Here is a 9,278-nt window from a genome sequence, read left to right on the forward strand (position 1 = left end):
TGGCTTGCAGTGTACCCTACACATTGATATGCATCTGTTTCTCAATGTTTAAGGGAGAAGATAAGGATGGATAGAGCACCCAATGGGAATAGGCGACATGGGTATTCCCTGAGAAGAGGTAATAGCTAGTCAGATGTTAGAGCTGCAAGGGAGCTTAGAATGTGGCTAGCTCAACCCTTTTCCCTCATTGAGGCCCATTTACCATTGAAATGAAAGGGTTGAACTTCGTTATGTCAACTGTGGCCTTGAATAGGGTGGTAGAAATTAATTAAGTTGTCTAAACTCTCAGAATTTAGCAACTTCAACTCTAAGATGAATGGTTTGAATATGTCTTTGAAAGTCCTAGCTAAGCATAAATGCTATGATTTTTGAATCATATCAGACACTTTCTCTATGCATAAGTCTAATTTTCACCAGAAATGTAGCCTTCTTTTTCTTTCTAAGAGAGATTGACATATAGCTAAATTTTTTAAATTGATCCACTTTTTGTCATATGGACACTATTTTGTTATGGTTATCCTACAATTCATGAGTCAATTTGCAGCACAAATCTCAGGTGATATAAGTGAATTATTCACATTTCACAGTGGTAACATAGTAGTTTTTCATTTCCCATGTCAGTTAAAATATCTCCTATATTCCATGTTCTGTATTTTTAAAAAACCTAGGAACATGCACATATTCTCTGTTTTGGAATATGTTTGAGAACTTGGCACCATGAACAATGTGTTTGCGAGAAAGAACTGAACCAAGTAAATTTCACATAACCTGGTATTCTCTATTCCAGGAGCTCAGAAATGTCATTCTGACTGATAGGAAGATCCTAATGTCAGTAGCCTCCTGATTTGGTTTAATCGGAGCCTCAGCTCATCAGTTAATTTCACTGTGTCTGATCTTTCCTTCGTAAAATGAGAGATAACCTATCTGACAGCCAGATAAAGACGAATAAAGTTTGCAAAGCACTTAAGACATCTACAGAATGAATTGAAGAGAAAAAGATAATAATCCACTCGGATTATTCTTTGATGACACGGCAGATTGGCCTGGTGCCATAATTTATAGGCCTCTTTCTTTGTCCACAAAAGGACCTTAGGCTCTGTGAATATGTTTCCTTGGAACTCTACTAATTTTTGGCATGCATCAGGCCCTGACCATGACCTAGATTTTGAGCAGAAGATCAAATGAAGCCAGACTAGACCACTAAAATTCTCCTGCATCATTTTTTCCTCTTATACTAGAGCACATACATATTTAAAAGAGAAAAACATGAAAAAAGGCATCTCTAAATCAAAAATACATTTGAAAACTTTGTCCAGGAATCCTTGCGGATGGGCACCAAAAGTCAACAAGGCAAGCTGTCTTTTTGTAAGACAGCTTATAAAATATCCATGGGAAAATGTGTACATTGTAATTCTACAAAAAGGGATCTTATAGAAAAGTCAGGCACATAAGTATGGATTTCCAAAGTATGAATGTCAGTAAGTAAAACAGTGCAAGAATTCTAGAAGTTTCTGATTCGGTTTCTGATTGTGGAATTTGCCTTTGCCTGGAACAAGAAGCCCAGCTGTTTTACGATAGGGTCTTTTGCCTCCTAGCAACACAACAGACAATGTGTGCCTTAAATAGCAAGGCTATTTTCAAGGGCTACATCTCTTGGTTGTCTGCAGTTTCAATAATATTTTCTGGAGTTATAATTCATGTTGCATAGCAGTTATTTCTTTTATTGTTTGTTTACTCAAATTTTGACCTAGCAATAAATTCTTATGGATTTTATTTTTTGATGCATTAAGTTTAATTGGAGCACAGGACTTCCATTTTGGGGTTCTGGTATTCTTTAAAAACATCGTTGGTCTTTAAACTGAAAGGTTTGATGGAATATTAAATTTGATGAATCATAGCAAGTGTCTGTGTTTGTTAGCTTTTATAGACCATATTATTCATTAATAAAGTCACACTACATTGCCTTGAGTGGGTTCTAAAAGGTTAATGACTTGGTGCAGGCTGGTGTGCTTACTGTTTGAGGGTGGCTTGTGGCAAACTTAGTTCACTTTAAAATTGGAATACAAAATAAAGATTATAATTTTAATCTCAAAGTCCAGAAATTTATTGGTCCCCTCCCTCTTTTCCTCCTCCTTTCTCTTCTTCAACCATCACCAAAAATCTTGCTCATTCAGATGTATGTGGTTTGAAGCCACTGGCTAGTTAGCTTCAAGATAATTCTGGAGGGGCAGTAGCATCACCAGAGAAGTCACCCTCCCTCCTGGCTGCTCCTACAGTGACCCTCCAGCAAGCAGACGCTGACTCAACAATGAATCACCCATTTTGAAACAAGAGCTGTTATTTGAGAAGTCTACTGTTAACTGTTTGATTTTTTTTCCTTGGAGGCTCTGTTTTGGAAGACAAAATATTTGCAACCTTCAAATAAGAATAACTTATATAGCACCAATTACAAGATCACCTGTGTAAAGGAATCCATTACATATTTGTTGACTGACTGAAATCAAGACTCAAGGAGGCACGTCTCCTGTTCTGTGGTTAGAAGCATTTGGAGTAATTATTACATTTGGATTGTTTACCCCAGAGATTTTCTGAGTCAAACTTTTATGTGTCAGAAACAGTATTAATTTAAGCCAGACTGGGATTATGTGGTTGCTTAAAAAAATAGCTAAATTGTTCAATTCCTTAATATTAAGTAAAGGCTCTACAGATACTTAACGAAAATCCATGAAATCTATATCCTTCTCAGAGGAAACCTTCTCTTGACAAAGTCAAGTGTGAGGGTAAATTTATCTTAAAAAGAGACTCGTCCAGTGCCTTGATTCTGTTGGGAGTTGTTAGTAAAATAAATGACTCAAATTGGTTTTGTGTGAGAAACAAATCAAAGCATTACCGGGGGGGTGCTGGGCTGACATGCAGTAGCTTAACCATTTCCTGAGCAATGAGAAGCTGCTAGATTGGATGGGTGATAGTTCCCGTGCTAGTCATTGTGGAGAGAAAAATAAAAGTTCATAAAAAACAGGCCACCAAGGGTTATATGGCTGCAGTTGTTTCCAGGCTGAAACAATTTCGTATCTGTTTGTTATTGTCAGTATCTTGTTATATTGTTCTTTCAGAATCAATAAAAGCTAAACTCCCTCCATGGTTTTACTACTAAACTTTCCTGGAAGGATGTGTAACACTGAAAGTCAAGAATGGCAAAATAGGCAAGTAGGCAGAATGAATGATGATGAGTAAAATGTAAACCCACTTTAGTTAACAACTTTTTTCTGAAAGTTTTTCTACTAATGTAAAACATATGGAAAGATTCTTGGTGTTTTTGTTTTCATTTTTGTATTAATGTGTGAGGTAATTTTTTTTCTTCAGAGGAAAGAAAAGAACAAACACACATAGTAGCCATATTTTTATTTTTATTAAGAAAGGCTATTTTCAGAGGATTCTTTACTCTCAATTTTTCCACACTTCTCAGAGGCCCTTGCTGGCAGTCACTGTTGCGGGAGGTTGAATTTATCCTGTTTAATAGTAGTTGTTATATTGAATGAGAAGGCGGTTTTATTAAAACTAGTTTAACAAGCATAATCATTTGCATTTTTCCCCTGCTCTATGTTACTCATCCATATCTATTTACGGCTGAGCACAATAGTCACTCTTAAGTATTTAATGCTTCTTAATGATTGGAAATCCCAGAAATAACTCACCAGCATTGGAGTCCAAGTCTGGACACAGTTCTGCTAAAGTTGTGGTGTGCTGGTAAATATTTAACAGCCAGTTCCTGGGAGTAGGGATAGGGAGGGAAGCATTTGCCATTGTTCAAGGTGTAAATACTCACATCATAGCAGATTTGAAACTACCAACCTTCTATTGCTGAGTAAGGCATTGGGAAGACAGGTACACATTGGCTCTTGCCAGCCAGTTGTGAGTTGGCTTGAGTATGTTACTGTAGACTCCCCACAAAGTTAAGTGATTATGATTCTATGATTATTTAACAGATTGGAAAAGGAGAACTCTGTTGGTTTTATTATTTTTTTTACCTAAAAGTTATGAAAACAATTGTATCTAAATATTGTCCTTGGATATCAATATGTGCTGACCTTACCCAAGCACTGTGAGAAACTAGTTCTCGCACATTTCTTTTTCTAAAAATTCTTGGTTGTAACAGAATGTTCTAGGTAAAAAATTTCTCTCCATGGGGAAAAATAGAAGAGTAAATTATTATTTTTTCCCAGCTTTATTGAGGTATGATTGATAAATAAAAATTGTATGCATTTAGGGGATGTAATATGATGTTTTGATATATGTATACATTGTGAAATAATTACCACAATCAAGCTAATTAACACATACATAATCTCCCATCATTACCTTTTGTGTATGTCTGTGTCTGTGTGTGTGATGAGAAAACTGGAAATCTACTCTCAGCAAATTTCAAATATATAATATATTATTATTAACTATGGTCAACAAGCTATACATTAAGTTTCCAATACTTAACTCACCTTACAGCTGAAGGTTTGTACCCTTTGACCAATATCTTCCCAGTCCCTCCACCCCTCAGCCCCTGGTAGTGAACATTCTACTTTCTGCTACTAGAAGTTTGACTTTTTTTTTTTTTTTTTAGATTCCACATATAAGTGAAATCATCTGGTATTTGTCTTTCTGTGCCTGGCTTATTTCACGTAGCATAATGTCCTCAAAGTTCATCCATGTTGTTGCAAATGGCAGGATTTCCTTCTTTTTTTCAGGTTGAGTAATAGTAGAATGGTAAATTGTAGTGGGTGATCCAGCTCTATAATTTTAAGAAGTTTATTTTTTAAGATATGGTCTCATTACTGAAATTAGAGTCTCTGTAGAATGGGGAAGTTTTGAAGGACCCATTCATAGGGTCAATAAAAAATGATGGGCCACTGATATCTCTACATCTTTTATAGACAAACAGAAAAAATAGGGACTATCATAAAATATATATGTATGTGTGTATATATATATGTATATGTATAGGTTAATCATATCTCTAAAGTACTTTAAAGAAAGCTATATAGAGTAAAGCTTATCATTTGCAGCTGTTAAAGAGGAATGCCTGCAATGTGAGCAGCCCAGTTTGAAGATAATGGATGTATGAGTTGCAGGAAGCAAAATGTGTGATCGCTTGGGCCAGAATCTGTTAAGTATCATGTTGCTATTTCTCCCCTTTCTTCCCCATCTTAGGTCACATCTCAAATATGAACATCACCCAGAGGTTACCCAGGTGATCCCAGGCCATCTCGGGTATGCAGCTGTGCAGAACTTGATCTTGAAGGACAGATGGCATTAGGGGGAATTCTTTTATACCTTGCACTGACCAGGGTATTTCTGACATTTCTGTCTGCAGACAACAAAAGGCTTTCATCATGAGCTGCTTTCTGATGCGTGCTTAAAACCAAGTTGAACGCATTAAAAGGGCGAAGAAGCAGAAATCTACTCGCTGTGCTCTGTGAAGAATTAAACAAAATTTTGATGGGGGTCGAAGGAAGGAGAAATAGATTTTAAAAAATCTTTATGCTCTCTCCTCCAAAAACTTGGATTTAATGTGTATTTTGGGCTAATTCTAATTCTCCATTCATGCCAATACACATTAAATCCTATATTTTCTTTAAAAATAGACATTTTAAATAAAATGTTTAATGCAAATTACATTTAGCTGAGTTTGATCTCCCTTTCTGATTCGAATAATATTATGATTCTTGCAAGCCCAAACCTTCCCTTAGCAAAATTTAATGTTACCGGGATGCGGTATGCTTTCATGAATTCCCCTCCAAATTTTTCCTTTTTCAGCTAGAATATTTTCTCAGACCTCCTTCTCTCTAATGTTACTAAAATCCTTTGAAGTATTATCTAATTACAGAACTAAGACTTAACCATGTCCTTTTCAGGAAACTTAAAATAACTCTTATATCCTTCTAATTTAGTACTTTATTCCACCATATATCCACACCAGTCCTTCTGACCCATCATATTTCTGAAAAGTACAAGGCAACATTTCTGAAATTTAGTTATTAATTGTATTACATAGAGGCTATATGCATGAGTGAAAAACATAGTGTTATAATAACTAACATTACTTGAGTTACACGACTGTCCCAGGAATTATTCTAAGTGCTTTATGTGCATTTTTCATGTAATCATCACAATAATCTGGAGGAGATAGATCATATTCTTATTATCATCCCCATTTTCCAGATGATAAACCTAAGGCACAAAGAAATCATGAGACTTTTGTAAGATCACAGGACAAGTCAGTAAAGGCAGGATTCGAACTCAGGTTGTCTGGATCGTTCACATTTTTATCCACTTTGCCATGCTTCTCAGAGTGATCTTACCATTTATTTTGAAAGCTCTATTCAAGGCAGTGTGTAGGGTGGATAGGACACTGGACCAAAGACCAGAAGATGGGCCTTTAACCTGATTTTTTTCATGAATTGGTTGTGTAAACTTGGACAAATCAACACCTCTGGAAAAAAGGGTAGGCAGAATTCATTACATTAAGTCCTTTTATAAGCATCTTATTTATTTTCAATAAATAATGCTGTCAGTGGGAGGCCATCTAAGCAGGGCCTTTAGGATCAATATTGAATGCAGATTCTAGGGTGAGACACTGTGGTTGACACAAGGCTGTGGTTGATGTGGGACTTCTGGGTTGAATCCCTACTCTGCCTCTTACCAGATGTGAGATAGACAAGTTAATCACACTGCCAGAGCTTCTGTTTCCTCATCTATAAAATTCAGATAATAAAAAACGTTCACATGACAGAGTTGTTGAGGATACTTGAAGAGTAACCTTAAAACACTTAGCACAGCGTCCATATGCTTTGCTGTGTGATCCTGTGAGGTTACTATTACCAGCTCCATTAAACAAATGAATAAACTGAGGCAAGGCCTAGAGAAGTTAAATAACTTGTCCAAAGTCATTCGTCTTGTGAGTGGTGGAGTCAGCATCCTAACTCAGGCAGATGAGCTTTCAATGAACACACCATCTTTCTCCCAGGACTAGGAGGAAACTTTATGTTATCTATTACCTGACGGTTTACTAACTGTTTGTTTTCCAGGATATCCTCCACGTCCCACAATTCAGTAGCCAAAGGATTGAACTGGTACCTGTAGAAGACTTCCTGGATTCCCTCTCCAAGACCCACAATCCACTATGATTGGATAAGGCCTACACTCTAATTGATCAGTACTACACACACACACACACACACACACACACACACACACACACACACACACACACACACTCACTCACCAAGCCTTGGTTTCCTTTTCTAAAAAACAAAAGAAGGTAAAGGAATGCCCTCCCAAGTCTCTTTCTAAAATTTTCAAGTTCTACAGGCTCAGTAGGCATCCAGCCTCTCAGCACTACCCTACGTCCCATATGCCCACGTAGATAAACTTGTTTTAATAAAAGCTAACTTCCGATTTAGCACACAGTATTAAGAATTAAAGTTGGATGAAGCTATTACTGTTAGGAATAGCCTTGGGCTATTTTTCAATTCACCTATGTCATACGTCAAGTGATCAAGAAAATCAAATGCTGTATCCCGGAAAATAGAACATGAAAAGGCAGGAATAATGTGTGTCTTTAGGACACACATTTGAACACAAAAGAATTAGGGCCCAAATTTCACTATATGTCAAATGTGAATTTATTTCTATAAAAGGCTTCAGAACTCTCTAAGCTTTGCATTGTCTGAAGAGTGCTACAAAGCCATCTGTGACTTGTAGTGGTTGCATCCAGATCTTTGAAAATGCTTTTTCTTCTTAATCAAGTTAGGATATTGGATTTCCAGAAGAGTAGGATCTCTATATTTTGATACTCGCCTGATTTCTTAAAGCTCCTAAAGGTGCCTTTTGACTTCCTAACTGATTCTAACAAACACATGGCTTCAGTCTCTCTGGCTTCCCCTTTGTCTAAGAACACTGACATTAGGAGTTGCCAATTGGCACCTCTATGTGGACACCTTCCACCCAGAAACCATGTTGAGTTTTCAGGTTTCACAATGATGCTGATTTGAGTCAGCACTGTTGGAAATGAGGGTCTTTTAAAAAATGCTTCAGATTCCCAGTTATTCCTACCTTTGTCTCTTCAGTCCTCAACATCCTCTGGGGCAAAACTAGAGAGCTGCACTGTTTCTGTGTGAGGTGAACCTGCGTCCACAGAGGAGCAGCACCCACGTTCCCCACTCAAGACCTGTGTAATTTATTTCTAGCAAAGCTCCATCCTTAATTCACTATTATCTTGTCTTTCTGGCATCCTCCTTCCCTCTGTGCTATGCATGTTGGGGTCGGTGAGGGGAGCAATGACCCAGAGAGGGGCATCTTTAGCACGGCAAAGTCCTTTGGATGAGCTGAGGATTCCCATCTTGACTGAAGTTTTCCAGTTTTAAAATCTCATCTTTCATTTTGTGATGCTTGATAAAGATAGCAAAGTAATATGAGTTAGTAAATGTTAACACGTGCTGCAAATACAAAAGCAGTTTATTCTGTCATTGATAATGGAGGAAAATGTGCAATAATAGTATTGAATTTGCACTCATAGGTAAGAGCCTCCATTGCAACGCAAAATCTGATTTTTGTTTGTGACCAGCATGAATGCTGACCTCTGCCCTTTGAATGATCTTTCCGTCTCCCAGAAAGTTCATGAAAAGGTCATGGAGCTGCGCTGACTTCCTCTGTGTGTGCATGGACGTGTCTTTGCTATTGATCCGGGAAAAGACCATTCTGTGGTTTTGTTCATTTTATTTTTAATGGAAACCTAATCAGTAATTATAAAATGTTTCTAGTGGAATTCACGCCTGAGTAAGTGAAGAAAGCTAACCTCATTTCATGCTGATTATTTAACCTTGGTCATAACTCCTAATTAAATGCATTTCTTGAACCTGTAACAAAGCAAAATATGGCACTTACTGGTCAGAAGTTCAAAGCAGGAGAGAGAAAAAATGGCTTAATAGCTGGAAATAAAAACATCAGTGAATTTTTCTTATGGATTCCTTCATGTCAAATTCATATCATGAGTGACTCGCAGTTTTCCCTTTAGATCATCTTGGCATCATCGAGGAGCAAAAATAAAAATGATTTCTAGTATATTTTTGTGGTGATTCCTTCTTTTGATGCTGCCTGTCACTGTAAAAAGGGTTATGAATCTCTGGAAACCTGCTGTACTGTCGGCAGCATAGGCACCAGTTTTCAAATCAGGCTTCAGTAACTGGAACAGTTGGAGGGTTTTAAATCTCTACGAGAAAACTATT

The 9,278-nt window shown here is 37.1% G+C and overlaps 1 long non-coding RNA gene across 1 annotated transcript in view; it reads left to right on the forward strand.

Annotated features, from left to right (window-relative positions):
- Nucleotides 1–9,009, forward strand: part of LOC129532117 (uncharacterized) — a 128,352-nt gene extending 119,343 nt beyond the window's left edge. Inside the window, exons 3-4 of the long non-coding RNA XR_010129627.1 lie at nt 5,203–5,262; nt 7,080–9,009. This is a non-coding gene — a long non-coding RNA (uncharacterized lncRNA). The remainder of the gene's footprint in view (nt 1–5,202; nt 5,263–7,079) is intronic.
- The last annotated feature ends 269 nt before the right edge of the window (nt 9,010–9,278 follow it).

The sequence above is a fragment of the Gorilla gorilla genome, chromosome 11, assembly GCF_029281585.2.
Source record: "Gorilla gorilla gorilla isolate KB3781 chromosome 11, NHGRI_mGorGor1-v2.1_pri, whole genome shotgun sequence".
Taxonomy (NCBI): domain Eukaryota; kingdom Metazoa; phylum Chordata; class Mammalia; order Primates; family Hominidae; genus Gorilla; species Gorilla gorilla.